This window comes from Dermacentor albipictus, chromosome 7 (assembly GCF_038994185.2).
Source record: "Dermacentor albipictus isolate Rhodes 1998 colony chromosome 7, USDA_Dalb.pri_finalv2, whole genome shotgun sequence".
NCBI lineage: Eukaryota > Metazoa > Arthropoda > Arachnida > Ixodida > Ixodidae > Dermacentor > Dermacentor albipictus.
The window spans coordinates 24,082,737-24,100,503 of NC_091827.1; the positions used below are offsets into that span (position 1 = coordinate 24,082,737).

General features: G+C 47.4%; 1 protein-coding gene across 2 annotated transcripts in view; it reads left to right on the forward strand.

Annotated features, from left to right (window-relative positions):
- The window catches only part of LOC135915671 (neuroglobin-like), a 416,057-nt gene that overhangs the window by 110,068 nt on the left and 288,222 nt on the right, over nucleotides 1-17,767 (forward strand). The window contains exon 2 of one of the 2 annotated variants that reach the window (XM_065448807.1): nucleotides 2,688-2,726. The exons of the other annotated variant lie outside the window; for it this stretch is intronic. The gene's annotated coding sequence lies outside the window, so the exon portion shown is untranslated. The remainder of the gene's footprint in view (nucleotides 1-2,687; nucleotides 2,727-17,767) is intronic. 2 annotated transcript variants of the gene reach the window in all.

The window sequence follows — 17,767 nt, forward strand, 5'->3', positions numbered from 1 at the left end:
TGGCTTGAAGTGCGATTTCAGCCTTTTCTTTACGATCCGTGCTGGCGTACGTTGCCAGCAGTTGTCGTCGAAATTCCTCCCAAGAGGTCAAAGAGAGTTCGTGGTTTTCAAACCACGTTTTTGCGAAGTCTTCCAACGCGAAATAGACGTTACGGAGCTTCTGTCTCTCATTCCATTCATTAAAGCTCGCCACTCTCTCGAACAGTTCCAACCAATCTTCCACGTCTTCGAGCGAGTCACCATGGAATGTTGGCGGCTTGCGAGGTTGGCTTACGACTAGCTGTGCCGGTGTTACCTGGGTAGTCATTGTGGCGGCGTCCGTTGTGGGAGTTTCTCTTGGCAAGAAGAGAAGAGGGCCGAATTCGGGCGAGTCACCTCGAAGACGGCGGCTGGTCCGCTGGTGTACAGGTGTCAGTTCAACGGGATGGACTCGTGGGTTGTCGGAGCTACGCTGACTTTCGTTCGTGGGGCTTCGACTCATACCCCGCACCTCCACCAGAAATGTAACGATGGTAATAAAACAAGGGTATTTATTAAAGGCGAACTTGTGCCCACAAGTAAAAGTCACTGCGGTCCGGCAGGAATCCGCGGCAGTCGCGTTCCCAAACTGGGCTCGAAAAACGTCTTCCTCTTCTCGCGTGACACCTCGTGCGCGTGGCGCATGCGAGCCGGGTCCAACTGGCTGCCCGTGCCACGAAGATCGCTGCCTGTTGTTGATTAACATCATCATCACTGTACGGCGTGCACTGTGCCCAATGCAAAAGGCGCACAACTTGAATGTCACCAAGTTTGTCGTGGCAATATCGTTAAGAATTTCCCGCGTAATAATCACTGCGTTAAAACGCTTGGAGCGTTTCATGAGCACTGCACGCAATTTTTTCGCCGTCATCAATAATTACAGATAAAAAGTACTTATTCTTTTAGTTTTATTAAATATTTCCCGAAGAAAATTATTCACATTAACTGCACGATTTCCCTTTGCGTCGGAATATTAACGCTAGGTGGCGAAAGATGTCTAGGCGTGTTCATACTCCAATCGCAAAGACTGGTGCACAGAAGGAAGCTGTTTTCTAATGCCTCAGGTTATGCAACTTTGCTTGCTGGAACGAATTGTAAAGCAGCCTACTCAGCCTGTGCAGACCTCGCAGGCCCCGTATGCTTGCGCCATTCTTTTCCCACACGGTAAGATACGGTGGCTAACATATAAGAGAGTGACATATAAGAGAGCTTAAGATTAGGGGGACGCAGGCGATGGGGCCCGCTAGCGCTCGGAGGGCACAATACTGCGCATGCGCAGACCGGTCTACGCATGCGCAGTACCGTGGTCCCAAGCTCTATAGGGAGTATTCAAGTGACGTCACGTACGCCATACTGTAGTCCTATTCACAACTTCCACTGTGCTGCTGGAGATACGTGGATTGAGATAACACGCAGGCTTTCACCATACTCGCTGTGCCACAATATGGCGACCTTAATGACGTCTGTGCATACCCCCCATTGGGGCCCAACGCGTGCGCCTCCCTAATCTAAAACTTTCCAATACCTGTCAGCGCATGGTTTACGCAGCGAAGCACCGCCTCCCTCGCACGGCTCAAACACGTCCCCCCGCGTTTCGTCAGAACGCCCGGGCGGGGTATCTGTATTGCGCAACAACACAAAGATGCAAGAAGAAGAAACGAACACAAAGACAAACGCTATCTTCCTCTTCGTCTTCGCTTGTCTTCGTCTTCGTTTCTTCTACTTGCGTCGATGTGTTGTTGCGCTATACAGACGCATTTCAATGACGACCGACCAACGAGCCCACATCGCCGCCCTCGTCGCCCGAACGAGGACTCTCCAGCGAAACACTAATGGCAATGCAGCAAGGTGGTCAGCAGGGTGGTCATCGCGCATGCGCGCAATGGCCGCTCCGTTAGTTCAGACGCAGAGAAACAACGTGCTGCTGCGTTTACGACGCGCGCGCGCTGCAACTCAGCACCGCGGAGGCGTCCACAACGAGAAGCTGCGGGAACGAGAGGCCGACGCTAAACGACGACGTCGACAAAACCGTGCAGCAGTCCAATCACCCAAAGCGGACGCACGCATCGTATACCCGCCGCGTGAGGTATATGCCGCCCGCAGCACGGGAACGTGAGGTCAACACAAAGGCGCCAACGCCAACGAGACCCCGTATTTCTTAACCGCCCGCGGTCATCGAGTTTTTCTCGGTTGACGTGTCTACACACGCCAGAGTGCGCGGGTTTACTTAGTCGGCTTATATTTACTGCAATTCTTACTGCCACTACAGCTACGAGCCTTATACAATTGGCGTGACATTTTGAGACCGTTTATAGTGTCCCTGTGCATAGTGTCCCGCCCACATGCACTCAGAGCTCACTCACTCCTTTTTCCTCTTTCTATACCCCTTTCCCCCACCCCCAGTATAGGGTAGCAAACCGGATGCTTTTCTGGTTGACCTCCGTGCCTTTCCTGTCCTTGCTTTCTCTCTCTCTCTTTCTCTCTCTCTGACGTGTCGCTATCGCATTCATTGCTTCGCCGTTAAGGCGAAACTGCTTTGTTTTTGTGCGTCTTTTTCTTCTCCCTCAATTTTCTCGCAAATTAGACAAATATTACAATGTATGTGTAGTTTCGTGCAAAGCCCAAATACTGCAATGTATTTTTTGGCGTTCTTGTTATCCGTTGCACAGGAGATCCCCTATCCGACTTTGGCCATGGCACCTCCTTCTGTATGTATACGTTTTACCATGTGCACGTTTATAGTGTGTCCCAGCTGACTTTAGGCGAGCTGTCTCACGCAAAAAGAAGATGTTTAGACAACACGATGCATTATGCGATTTTAAGACCTTACGGTGTTTGGTTGTCAGACCTCTGACGATCGAATACCGTACCGTATAATTGTATCTTTCACTGTTTTTCTTTCTTTTTTTGTGGAACAGCTTGGCTAATGTTAGCTAAGGCACACGGAATATGTGTTAGTAATAAGGTTTGACTCAATGACCGACCGACTGACCGATTCATTCATTCATTCATTCATTCATTCATTCGTTGATTGATTGATTGATTGATTGATTGATTGATTGATTGATTGATTGATTGATTGATTGATTGATTGATTGATTGATTGATTGGTTGGTTGATTGATTGATTGATTGATTGATTGATTGAAGCGATATTTAGCATAAATAATCATAACTCGTGACACTTTCGATGACATTTAATTGTAGCTTAGTTTGTCATTACGGATACCCGTAAGATGAAGTGAACTAGGGTGGTTGCTTGGGCTAGTTGGTAATTCATGATTCAATGACTTGCTGTTAGAACAGCCCATGTGACTGTCGTACATTTTCTGCGCATGCATCTTCTTGTATACATACACACGATGTGGCAACGCAATAAAATGTTGTTGGAAGTCAGCGCTGTGTATGTCGTCTATCGCTGTCCTTGTCTTTCGCGCTGTACGTTATTTTTGACCCGTAAGATGTTGTATTTGTGATTGCTCTCTATCAATGTTGCGCCATGCACGCGTCACCGTTTACAGGACGCTCCGCCAAGCGCCGCGACGGACAGCGGCTACGCACCGTACAAGCGCTGGCTTCGTCCCGTCGTCAGAGTTAATCTGAGTACTTTGCATCCGGAACAATGCCTGCAACTGTAACCTTGTGCACGCGCGCGGCCCCCCGCCGTGTGGTGTGACTATAGATTCGGCGTCGCTGCGCTCTTTGCAATCGGAGCACCCCTGCGTGGAATTATCGCCGGACTGGAGAGGCGACGATGCGAGTCGTCCTCTGTGTGGCGACGTTCTTCAGGCTTAGAACGGCCTCGCCGTTGTTGAAAGAAGGATCGCCGTTGCCTCCGGGGACAAAATGTACGCGTGAGCCACGTCAGGGCCGCGAAATTTTACACTCGGGTTCTCTTTCGCGGCCGCAATGGTGAGCGCCTGCTGCTGCTGCTGCTAGCGAGGGTTGTGCCAGCATATGGCAGAATAATGAACTCCTGTCTGACGCGGCAAATAAGCAAGTTCAGTCAAATGCCTTGGCTCGATTCATTCATTCATTCATTCATTCATTCATTCATTCATTGACCAAAACCTTTTCAAGGACTACCTATCTTGGCCGGTCCGGTAGAGTATGTTGTATTGATTGATTGATTGATTGATTGATTGATTGATTGATTGATTGATTGATTGATTGATTGATTGATTGATTGATTGATTGATTGATTGAAGGATTGGTTGATTCACTGATTAATCGCTAATCCACTCAGTGACAGAGCCATTTCAAAGAGTTATAGGTAAATGCAGTGCAGCGCTTTTTCTTCGATAATTAACTGACGCAATAACTATTCGTGCATAATAACTAACTGTAATTGTTATTAAGATATTACCTAAATAGTATACTTTAGTTATTGATTTATTGAATAAAAGACTATGTAAGGCGTTTTGAAACGTCCGGTCGACTACATTTTCTTGGTTGATTGCCCAATTCAGTTACTCTTTATTTAATCAACTCGTTCACAAACTCTTTCGGAGACCTTCTGTACCGGCAAATTATTTTTTTTATTTCTTCATCTTGGTTGAGTTTTTCGTTGATAGACTGATTTGTACATTCCGTGTCAAAAGGCCTTTCAAAGTCCTATTGCCAATTCATTCGAGTGCGTTCTGTTTGTTGATATACTGATTCATTCGTTGATTCATTCATTCTTTCATTGAAAAATTATTTATAATCTTGTATTTCAGGCCAGTCCAGTCGCATTCGACCGGAACACAACAGGCATCTTACGATGAACAGCACTTTCAAAGCGCGCTTTATCATTATGCAGAACGCCCAACTTTTGCGAGTTGTTTTTCAGCTTGCTCTAGGCAAAAAGAAACCTGCCTTCAGAATCGTGGAGCACTAAACAAACGAAACAGTAAGACGTATTGGCAGTGTGAAAAGTTCTGCGCTGGCGGCGGTGCGTTTTGATTAATGCACAAGGTCTCAATATTTCGCAAGATCGATATCCTAGAAATCCGTGTTGGCATACATTCTCGCGTTGGAGCCTATATAGCAACAAGTAAAAAAGCGTTATTCATACTGGCACGAAGAAAACCCCCATCTGGGTCTCTCGTCTAGGCAATAGGACGGCTTCGCGTGTTCGCGTGCTTGCAGTGCAAGACAAGGAAACGACTACGGAAAACCTCGTTAGTTAAAATCCGGTCCCGACAGCCAGCCTCCAGCAGCGTGATTTTATCTATTTAAAATGCAGTCCGGCCTGCAAAGAAAAACAAAGAAAGACAAAAAGGCAAAAATGACGAAACCGTGACGATGCGCTTTGGTTAACTGAAGGTTTCCTGAGAAGCACGCGAGACGCCGTTGGGCGAGCAGGTGGGGAATTGAGTATGCAATAACACACGTCAGTGTGAATCCCGTCAGACTGAAGTGATGTTGCAGTTTGCCCCATGCTGGAGCACACGCAACATTTAATTTACCTGTCACTCTAGTCAAGGGGTATTCCGAAAGGAATATGTCGATATCCCACGAATACCGAAAAAAAAAATGCTGCTCATAGCGGATTGTCGTTTTTGAATAAGAAACTAATACTGGTGCCCATTGAAATTCGATATTCGGTTCGAAGATTCGATATTCTCAACTTCCGAATATTCATTTCTAAGCGCGTGTGCGGGTAAGTAAAGAAGGAAGATCAGAGAAAGATTTATGCGATGTGCAAAAATGCAAACATTTGCAGGTATGTGATGGAGAGAGAGATCAAGATAGATGTTGGGCTTGATGAAACATTATTTATTTATTTATTTATTTATTTATTTATTTATTTATTTATTTATTTATTTATTTATTTTATTGCGTAGAGAAAACATTCAACTAACGCAGGCATTTCCCATTTTTGCAAGAAGTACAACAAGAATGATATACAACTTTTGTAGGCTGAATGTATTAGGTAAACATGAACATAATGAACACAATCTGACATTATATGATATATGCAACTGCATGATAGTGTGTAAGCGTGACTGAACGGGAACATTGAAAGAAAACAGATACACAGCTACTTTCTACATCGTGGTTCAATTGCGCTTACACACTCTATCATGGATTCAAATCAACTAGCCCACCAGCGTGTTTTAATATGCAACTCGACATTACAAATCCATAACAATTGATCCAATGGATAATATGACAACAAAGGAGTGTAGGCGTAAGTCATATCTGTGAACTCGGCATGTACAGAGAAAAAGAAGGTTGTTGTACTTACGGGTTTGTTAGCGAATTCCAATCCCTTACAGCTCTTTGAAAAAGAAATAGTATTTAAAGGAATTATTACGAGATGGGTAACACGTTAATGTTCAGTAGGCCCGCTTTCTTGTATTGTAACTTGGGAAGAAAGAGGTATAAGAGAAGACATATCTACCCTAAAATGATCTTTTGTGCCTGGTATACGAACTTTAGATGTGAGGAACGATATCCTTTAGACAAGGCGTGTAAGTTTGCCCTGTGTATTGGGTCCCTTACTGATTAGCGGTCATAACGATTGTAAATAAAGCGAACAGCTCTTTTGCATTTCGTTTATTTATTTCCAGGCTTTCAATATTAGTTTTGGTGAATGGGCCTCAGACAACATCTACCTATTTTAATAGGGGTAAAATAACACATTTATATGCGAGGAGATGAACTGTTGCAGAAGATAGTTTAAGTACTCTACGAAAGAAGAATACCTTACTCTATGTGCTAGCTGTTACGTCATCAATCTATATATTACACCTAAGGTGCCCTATTATCCAAAGTCCTAAGTACTTACATTCTGTCACTTCGGCTTGAAACAGGTTGTTTATGTACTTCACTTGTATTTCACTTACTTCATTCAATCGATTATCTTTGTTCATCCCGCTTCGTTATGACGAGATTCGACTGCGAACTCATTATATAGCCTGTACTTTTCAAAACAATTTTCAGTGTTCTTTTTTTTTGCGCGCAGTGCGAAGGCGGTGTTCTTCTTTCTTCTCCACTTCCAAGTACGCCTACGTTCCATACACCCGCCGTGGTTGCTCAGAGAAGGTGCAAGCCTCGAGCGCATACCCCATCAGCTGCGTATCGGGAACGGTACAGTATTAGTCGTCGTGCCCGGGCGTGCGCCGATATGTCTCCGCTGCCGCAACACAGGCCACATTAGGCGGGACTGCAAGGTGCCCAAGTGCAGCGAGTGCCACGCCTTCGGGCATGAAGAGGCTGAATGCACGAAGTCATACGCCCGCGCCGCGACTCGAGGAACATTCGGCGATAATAGTGAGCTGCACATGGACGAGGATGAAGCTGAGCAAGCTGCCTCCAACCCAGTGGTCGAGAGCCCAACGGCCGCAGCGCTGAGCGATGAAAAGGAAGGCGCCATGCCAGGGACTCGTGAGTCAGCGCCCAGCACCTCCAAGTCGGCAACCACGAGCATGGATACCAATTCACCGCAAGATATTCCACGCCCTTCTGAAAAAAGCAACGAGGAACCCATGGAGTCTGACCCTGCGGCTGCGAAACGACGCCACGACGATGTCAGTGCAATGAGCCAGGAGCAACGACTGCGTCTCCTAGACCGCCAGTGGGGCGTAGGTGAAGGGAAAAAGCAGCGTGTCACCAGCGGGCAACGATCGTCGTCGCTTCCTCGCGACGACAACCCGAAGACCTAATAATGGAGGGACGGCACTACACGGCGCGGCGTTGTGCGCATGAAGGTAAGCGCCGTACTGGCGGCCTGGTCTTGCTTAACGATGGCGGCATTTGAAAGACACCTCGTAGTAGCCACGCTTAATGTCAGGGGTCTTTCATCCAGGAGGAGGCAAAATCAGCTGCTGAGACTCGTGACTGAGCAGGAATTGGATATTGTAGCGATACAAGAGACCAAAATCGAGAGTCAAGACCAGACCGACAGAATGGTGCTCTCGTTCAGTAGTCGGTATGATGTTTGCGTGTCTCATGCCGTGGGTACCTCGGCAGGTTGCATGCTGTTGATTCGCCAGTCTCTGGGAGCGATTGTGGAAAGAGTTGAGACTTGCGCTTTCGGTCGATGGATTGTCTGTGACATCACACTTGCTGGTGTGGAATTGCGTATTATCTGTATTTACGCACACACTAACACGGAAGAGAGGCGAAACCTTTTTGAGACAGTCGGCAACCATAGTGACACAGACCGTCTGCTTGTCTTACTTGGCGATTTCAACTGCGTAAGCATGGCACGCGACAAAACCAGTGCGACGCCCTACCGAGATGCGAGTACAGCCTGTTTAAGTGACATAATTGATCGCTGTCATCTAGAGGATGTTGGTGATTGTCTCGGATGTGGTTCTGGCGTTCGGTTTACCCATTACCAAGGAACGAGTCACGCGCGTCTGGATCGGGCGTACGTATCTGTTGAACTGATACCGTACTGCGGCGAATACAGCGTACAACCAGTGCCGTTCAGTGACCATTGTCTTGTTGTCTTCCATGTAGGTAAAAGAAAAGGAACGAAAAGCAAATTTGTGTGGGAAAACTGGAAACTTAATGAGAAGCTTCTAAACGATGATATCTTCGTGGATCGCGTTACGTCGGCGATACACGAACTGCCAATGGCGGACAACGAACTTCTGGGAGCGAAGTTGGAAAGATTTAAGCAGGCAATGAAAATGATGGCAATTGAACGATCGTGCGCTATAAAGCAAAAGCAAAGGCTGCAGGAAAACACGCTGAGAGATGACCTAAAGTTTTTGATAATGCAAGAAGGAAAGCAGCCAGGCACTTGCACCGAAGAAATGCGCACCGTCAAGCAGAAACTAGAGGCAATAGATACGGAGCGATATCGAGGAGCGATCGTGAGGGCGAGGGCACAGCGGCTGATAGCGGGCGAAATGCCCACAAAACGTGCTCTCGGCTTGGAAAAAAGGCACGCCCGCAAGAATGACATACCAAAAATAGAGTGGAACGGTGTAATCTACGTAGACAAAGGAAATATAGAAAGGGCCTTTTATGAATACTACAGTGGGCTCTTTGGTTACACCAAAGTAAGAACCGAAGACTTCAAGACCCGTTTCCTCTCTTTAATGCCGCGGCTTAGTGATGATACGAAAGAGCGGCTAGAACTGCCCATTTCAACAGAAGAAGTGCGGAAAGCCATAGAAGACCTCAACCCGGGAAAGTCCCCAGGACCAGACGGGCTAGTAGCACCGCTTTATAAGGCATTCAAAGATGATTTAGCACCGGTTTTGGCTACACTGTTTAATGAGGCTTATGACAAGGATATGCTTCCTCCTTCATTTTTAACATCCCATACAATTTTAATACCAAAAAGCGAAGACGAAGCTAGACTGCGACAGGTTACCGCTTACCGACCCATATCCCTGACTAATGTAGACTACAAGATCTTCATGAAAATTCTGGCTAAAAGACTCCAAGCCGTGATGCAAGAATTAGTGGGACCACATCAGACCTGTGGTATCAAAGGTCGCACCATATATACCAACATACACACAGCCCGGTCCGTGCTCGAGTGTTGCGATGCTTTGCATGAAAGCATCGCAATGCTCCAGCTCGATTTAGAGAAAGCCTTCGACAGGGTGCCGCATGACCTCTTGTTCTCTGTTTTAGAGCACGTTAATGTTGGATCAGTCATCTGCCAAGGCGTAACCATGGCGTACAGAGGATGCACGACGCGGTTGTTAGTAAATAAGGGGGTGGGAGCGCGCATCCAAGTGCAACGCTCTGTGCGTCAGGGTTGCCCCCTGTCACCATTGCTTTTTTGTTTGTATATTGAACCTTTTTGTTTGAGCGTTATTGAAAGCAACAGCGTTCATGGTTTTCGTTTGCATGCGGCGGAGGTCCGCATTCTCGCGTATGCTGATGACATTGCCGTATTCTGTGCTGACTACGAAAGCGTTCGTGTTGTGGTTCAAATTGTGAAAGACTTTTGTTCTGTGAGCGGGAGTGCTGTGAACTGGGCTAAGTGTTTGGGGTTCTGGCACGGCGACTGGCCCTTAACCCCAACGAATTTCGCAAACATGACTTGGACAGCAACCCCAGTAAAATATTTAGGAGTGCCGCTGGAGAATTATCGCGACAGTGAGCCATATTGGAAATGCCAAGTTGCTGAAATGCGTGAGAAGGCCGACAGGCTCAAAGGCTTCAGCTGGTCTATTTTCGCGCGTGCCACAATTTGTAACCTTTTTTTTGTAACCAAGCTGTGGTATGTCTTGCAAGCAATTCATTGTTCTCGCGTCAATGTGCAGAAGCTGCACCGTGTATTTGCGGTTTTTGTGTGGGGAAGCACTTGGGAGCGGACACGACGCACCAATCTGTTTCACCGCGTCCGCTCTGGAGGACTAGGTTTGGCCCATCTATATCTGCGCCAGTTGGTTAACCAATTTATGTTTTTTCGTGACACGAATGACCCCTTTTTGCGAACTGTGTGTCAGGTTAGGTTGGGCAGGGTTTTGCCAAATTTGGTTGTTAGTTCGGAGAGTATGCAAGGGAGCATTTTTGGCTTCCTTAAAGAGGTGTACATGGCATGTCGCGTCTTGCAAGTGCGATTTTCGTTTGAATATTTGTCAGTGGTGTCGCGAAAGAAACTTTATAAGGACCTGTGTGAGGTCTTTCTTCCGGTACCGTTGTACAGGTCGTTGTACTGTGCAGGTCCATGGCAGTCAGTTCTAAAACGTGTGAAAAGAATGACTGTACCAGGCGGAGTTAAAAGTTTCTTCTTTAAGCTCCATACGAACACTCTTGAAGTCAAGACGTATTTGGAAGCGAAGGGTTTCTTTGTGCCTTGGGGAAATCATTGTTTCATATGCCGGAAGCCGGAAACTATCGAACATGTTTTCATAGATTGTTGGGAAGCTCTTTTCTTTTGGGACATTCTCCAACGCACGATTAAAAAAGACTTACCGGTTGATGCTTTCGGAATTAGATTTCTGCCCGTCGAGAGTGAAGACGGGATTCCTTTTGACATGATTATGATATTGGGCCTGCACAGTATTTGGCGATCCAGGATGGCGGTCAGCCACGCAGACATTGATGCCAGGCCCATAAGACAGTATTTTTGTGAATCTGTTAGCAGAGCTATTGAAGGATACAAGATACAAGACCCAGTGCCTGAGTGGCTTCCAAGAATGGAAGCTTTGCTACACATGCGTGAATTTTAATCTCACCACGTAACCCCAAGTGAGGGTGACGTATTTTTAACATACGTGTTGTGTTCTTCGCGCGGACTGATTTTGCAAACTGACGTGTTGAAGTCGGCAATAAAGAAAAAAAAAAGCCGTGGTTGCTCAGTGGCTATGGTGTTAGGCTGTTGAGCACGAGGTCGTGGGATCGAATCCCGGCCACGGCGGCCACATTTCGGTGGGGGCGAAATGCGAAAACACCCGTGTACTTAGATTTAGGTGCACGTTAAAGAACCCCAGGTGGTCGAAATTTCCGGAGTCCCCCACTACGGCGTGCCTCATAATCATAAAGTGGTTTTGGCACGTAAAACCCCATAATTTAATTTTTTTTTTTTACGTTCCATAGTTTCAAGCACCCGTGGACTCGGAGTACGCTTCATGTGACTGCAGTCATCACTCGCGAGACAAACAATCTCTGACAGCACGGATGGAAACAGAGAAGTTTTCATTGTTCAGTGCAGCTTGCCCTGAGCAACGACTTCTAGTGAGGTACATATACGCACTTTAATAATGAAGGTTTACCTTTACACACTGCAAAGTAACACCGTAGCAGCAAGCTTGAAGCAACCCGCCGTGGTTGCTCAGTGGCTATGGTGTTAGGCTGCTGAGCACGAGGTCGCGGGATCGAATCCCGGCCACGGCGGCCGCATTTTGATGAGGGCGAAATGCGAAAACACCCGTGTACTTAGATTTAGGTGCACGTTAAGGAACCCCAGGTGGTCAAAATTTCCGGAGTCCCCCACTACGGCGTGCCTCATAATCAGAAAGTGGTTTTGGCACGTAAAACCCCACATATTATATTATATAAGCTTGAAGCAACAAACACTGAAAAATGGCACATTATTGACCCGGAAAGGGATTTTCCTTTTCAGCGTCGATCTGCGATTTGGTTTGCTTCAGGAACTTGACGATATAAACTCGCTCGAAGCAAGTCTGGCATCGTTTCACCACCAGAAGTCTTCCAAACGGAATGTTCGTATAACGACGCGCAGACCTATACCGCGAAAACTAATTTTTTTCGTAAAGTTGATGCAAACTTTACAAAAACCGCAAAACGAGCCCGAATCAGTAAACTTGACTAGCTCGGGCGTTTCGGAAAGTTGGCAGGTGTGGAGCCTAAAGAATAGAAGGTACTGAGGAGCCATAAAAGCTGTCTGCCGGCGCTGTCACTGCCTGTCGAAGACAAGTCTGGAGGGGTCTGTCGCGTGGCGGCACAGCTAGCATATGCAGGACATTATATATATATATATATATATATATATATATATATATATATATATATATATATATATATATATGATGTCCTGCATGTATCACGCCATTTACTATCGCATTCGCCAGCGGTAGCATATATGCTAGCTGTGCCGCCACGCGACAGACCCCTCCAGATTTGTCTACACACACACACACACACACACACACACACACATATATATATATATATATATATATATATGTATATATATATATATATATATATATATATATATATATATATATATATATATATATATGTATATATATATATATATATATATATATATATATATATATATATATATATACGGCATGCCAAACAGGTCACACATGCACAAAACGTATCTCATAGCGAATTATCCTTGTTCGCTGACCACGCTATCAAGAGGAAGCTATAGTTGTGCGCTGTTTCTTTTCTGCTCGTGCTCTAATGAAACAGATGACGTTCGCCACACATGATGTGCTGTCAGCCGAAGACATTTAGCCGCAAATTTCGTACTCAAAAAACGAAACTCAGCAAGAAAGAACAATTTAGTATGTTGCATGTAGGCAACATTCGTCCATAAAGGGTTACAAAAGCATCTTAATAACACGGGAAGTATGGGCGGCACTATAGGGGGAAGTATATAGACGGCACTATTATAGTCCGTAATCCGAGTACAAGTCGTCGCTCAGAACTCGATCCTCCAGATACACTTCGCACAGGCGAGGAGTCATCCGACAAAGACGACCGGGGACAATTGGGGATTGCTCGGAGATGTGTTCTCGATCTTTCGTTGGGCGTGTAATGGGCCCCCATGGGAGATTGGTGCTGATAATTGTGATGATGCTGGTGCTAATGACGACAATAATCTTCCACAAAACCAAAGTACGGACCCAACTGTTAGCCAACTCCAAAATGCTAGTGATTAACTTGAGAAGTAAGCGTTGTATATCGAAAACAGCACTCGCGCCTCATTGAAATCGAACATTGAAGTTGGGATAATCCGATGCACCTGTGTAGTTTGTACTAGGATAATAACAATGAATATTCTGCTCTTGGCCGCTATTTTCATTGCTGTTCGTATTAATTTCGTGAGCCCTCTCTGAAAGCTCTTCAATTAGCTTTTTGTTTCGTCTTCAGTAAAATTATTTAAAGTTTATTGTGTTTACCTGAAAAAATACGGGCAGATTCGCCCGAATGGCTATAGGCATAGACAGCGATAGCAAGTTTTAGCGTTGCGCTCGAACTTCTCGAACTGCGTTCTGAATATACACGGGTGCTGTAACGTTGATGTCGCGCAGCATGCAAGGCTACTGCTGCAGAAGTAACAGCACCCTGGCAGCTACCAGGCGTCTTACAACGCTGGCGTTGTGAGGAGGACCGCCAGTGACGTTGAAGGCGTCGCGCTATACGATGGTGCACTATATGGTACCGACAGGAATGCGTCCGCATTAGTCACAACCCTGTGAAATATTAGGTAACTTCATATCTCGCCGTTCACTGTCAGTTCCCTCACGGACCAGTGCGTATAGACAGTTTCACGCGTGCGATGACAGCAGCGAGCGTGCGGTCCTGAGAAGCTTCCGGTCACGGGCCTTATCTGTCTACGGTGCCAGAATACAGATTGTGTTTTTAAGTTGATGCAATGTGCGGAAAGTATTTTATGCGAAGCATATTACGAGAGCTCAACCCAGCTCCTCAGGCGCGGCGGTGACCATGAAACCACGTGACACCGTGACGTCACGACAGAGGAGAAGTGGCTTTGGCTCAACTCTTGCAAGGCGGGCTGGGTGGGAATCGAACCAGGGTCTCCGGAGTGTGGGACGGAGACGCTACCACTGAGCCACGAGTACGATGCTTCAAAGCGGTACAAAAGCGCCTCTAGTGAATGCGGTGTTGCCTTAGAAACGAGCTGTTTCTAAGGCGTGCGTCTCTTGCTCAGGCGCACATTTCGTTGCCGCGCCGAACGCTGCTTTGCTCGACGCTCAGCGCGTCCAATGCGGGGCGCGTAGTCGCTGCCCTGTAGCCCATTGTCTTACACCCCTTGGCGGGTCGACGGGAACGCTATCGCGTTCCACTCTTGAAGGCGAAGCAGTAATGCAAGAGTTGTTTCTTCGTCTAGCCGAACCAAATATAGCCAAGCAACAGCAGTTCACCAGGCTAAACAGTGCTTCAACAACTAAAATAAAGGCTAGTATGCTTCGCATCCTGGGCTTAACCTTACCTAAGCCACAGCCATTTTTTTTTTTTACATTCTCCGCAAAAAGATACGCCTCAAGACTAACGACTAAACTTTTCCATATAACTTATGCAAACCTTGACTTGTACAAATGTTGTTTTGTACAAAGCAAACGTGTTAAAACTCTACGGGCTTCTGTTTTAAAGGACAGCTGCTACTCGATATGGCCTCCATTGGCTGTCTTGCTCGCTACATTTAGTTGGCTACGCCAGTGGGCAAAACCGGAAGCAGTCCGGGGTCTGTGTTTGTAAACAGTGAAAGGTCATACACAAAGAAGCTGAGCAGGAACGCTAGCATGCTCATAGTACGCTTGCGCACAACGCTCACGCCAACAGCGGAAGACAGAACGCCGTCCTGGCTTCGCCAACCGAGCCGATTGAACGAAGCGTCGGCGGTGCGTCCACTTCACTTTGGTGTTTTTGCAGCCAAACTCGCTGCACTTTCTTTTTTTCAGAGACCCTGTAAGCCTCCACGAGGCAGTGGTGCATGTACCGTCGATATCCGGACAGCATAACGACGGCAGTGGCAACGGCGACGGCGCCAACGCGACTCTGGTGTCCATATGATCGCTATTTTAATAAAGTAAGATTGATTGATTGATTGATTGATTGATTGATTGATTGATTGATTGATTGATTGATTGATTGATTGATTGATTGATTGATTGATTGATTGATTGATTGATTGATTGATTGATTGATTGATTGATTGATATAGTGGCGGAGGTGCTAGACCCAAAAAAAGACAGATAACGACGATGATGACTATGACGGCGGGGCCAGCCTCAACGACGAATGCCAACGAAAACGCAGTCAGCATACCAGCAGTCGTATATACATACACAAACGATCGAAGCAGCTTACGCTGTCCTCCAGAGGCGCGCCGATGGCTCAATCGAGACCTGCGGGCTCCATCCCCCAAACAAGCTAGACGTTCGAAGCCCCGCACAGAGAGACTCTATAAGCATTAGCTCGCACTCAACCGCACAGAGTCGACATACACTGTCGCCAGTTTCCGCGTACGACGGGGGGGGTGGGGGGGGGGGAGAGCTTTCTCTCGTAAGCGGCACCGCAGTCGTCGAATTAGAATGTACGATCCCTTCGGCCCGCCGTGCGCAGCCCCTCTCGTTTAAGCCGAACGCCTCAATACTCCCGGAGACGTCGGCCGCCGAGAGCGCCCGGCCAAGCAGCAGCGCTTGCGAACAGCGCGATGCCGACGTATCGATTCGAGGTGCAAGGGCTTCGATTAATCAATGGCCGGCCACGACTGAGTGCTCAGCGGGGGCAAGCTGTTTCCGCGTGTGCGCTGGGCACATGGTCGCGGCCGAAAAGGTCTGTAAGCTTTTCTCCGCTCCCTCTATCTGCTTTGTCATCACCCTCCCCACTCTCCTTCTCGCGAGGTTGTACGCCTCACTCGCTGTCCAAGCTGCCGGGCATGTCAAACGGGGAAACCTTTGTCCGCCACACTTTATGGTGCGCCATGAGAGTTAATAGTCCTGCGAAAGTGCCCCCGACTTCGTTAGGTCCTTAAACAAACAGTAAAGAAGGGGTGGTCGGTTAAGCTTTACAATGGAGACTACGCTCCTGCGAAAACTAGCAGGAGCGTAATGTGTGTGTGTGCGTGTGTGTGTGTGTGTGTGTGTGTGTGTGTGTGTGTGTGTGTGTGTGTGTGTGTGCGTGCGCGCGCGCGTGTGTGTATGTGTGTGCGCGTGTGCGTGTGTGTGCGTGCGTGCGCGCGTGTGTGTGTGTTTGTGTGTTGGTGTGTGTGTGTGCGTGCGTGCGTTTGTGTGCGTGTGTGTGTGTGTGTGTGTGTGTGTGTGTGTGTGTGTGTGTGTGTGTGTGTGTGTGTGTGTGTGTGTGTGTGTGTGTGTGTGTGTGTGTGAAGATATAATATTATCCAGCTGCTGGATTCGAACTAAGGACCTCCAAGCACAAGCATTCCAATCATTAGGTATGTTACGTCTCGAAACGGTAACGGACATTCCTTAGGCGCTTTCCAAAAGGCAGCCGCTTCATCAGCACTCGCCCAAACGGCGAGGCGGCTCCACATAGACTGTGACGCGCAAAAGGAGGAGCTCACTACGAGGCGACAACAACCGCCGCCCTCCGTGGAGGTGGTAATTAAGGCGAATACCAGTCTCCTCACCCTGACAACCTGACCTTCACGGAGAGCCCGCTGGTGGATGCTGGGGGCCAACGTCGAGGACTTGCACGGCAACTGCGTCGACTTCAGTTTCCCAAGTTGCCACGTGGTTGCTTCGTATGCGGCGCCGATTGCGGAACATTGGAAGCGGAGTCCGGTGGAGCGGTGCGACATCATAGGGGGGGGGGGGGGGGGGGGCTTTGCGAACCATTCGACGTTTATGATTGGCCGAGGCAGTCATCGGATTCCCTGGCCTGGTCACCTGGGTAGGACGACTGCGTTAAAAGCTGATATGTTTGGTGCAGGGAGTTTGTCCTGACGTATCCCGATGTGGCCTCAGACTTGTAGTGAGCTTAGACATTTAAATTGCTCCTAGATAGAGTACACGGGGCAGGCGAGAAGCCAAGTCCCCTTGTCGAAACGTTGGCTCCTGCTTTCACCTTGTTCTCGTTTTGCTCATCGTCCTAGGTGGAGTGGGGTTTTATATCTGGAGCCAGTGTAAATAGTGTAAAATAAACCCTTTACATTTCACTCCTTTCCCAGACGTACTCATCCCTGTTCCTGACGTATTCCTGGCCTAAACACTACCCCGAGTTGCAACAGGCCACAGACGCTTGCCTCAGCAGGCAGAATATAATACCCTAAAAAATGCTCCGTGTACAAGCGACAATTCGTAACGAATTGGGCACTGTTCCTTGTACCCAGCAGTAGATGCCTTGCGTTATGCGTCGGGCCAATGCGTCCCACCTGCGTATAAGTTTGAGCCACCGTTCTAGAACTCGTCGTCATCATTCGTCGTCGTCGCTATTGTTACTTTTGTTGCTCATCCAAGTAGTGAATCATACCCAATCGGGAGGTTGGTCAAGAACTAGGTGGATCCCCCAAGGTAACTAGCGTAAAAAGCTTTCAGGAATGCGATAGAGTAGGTGCTGTTGAATGGTGAAATTGCATGTTAGAATGAAAGCCGTAATAG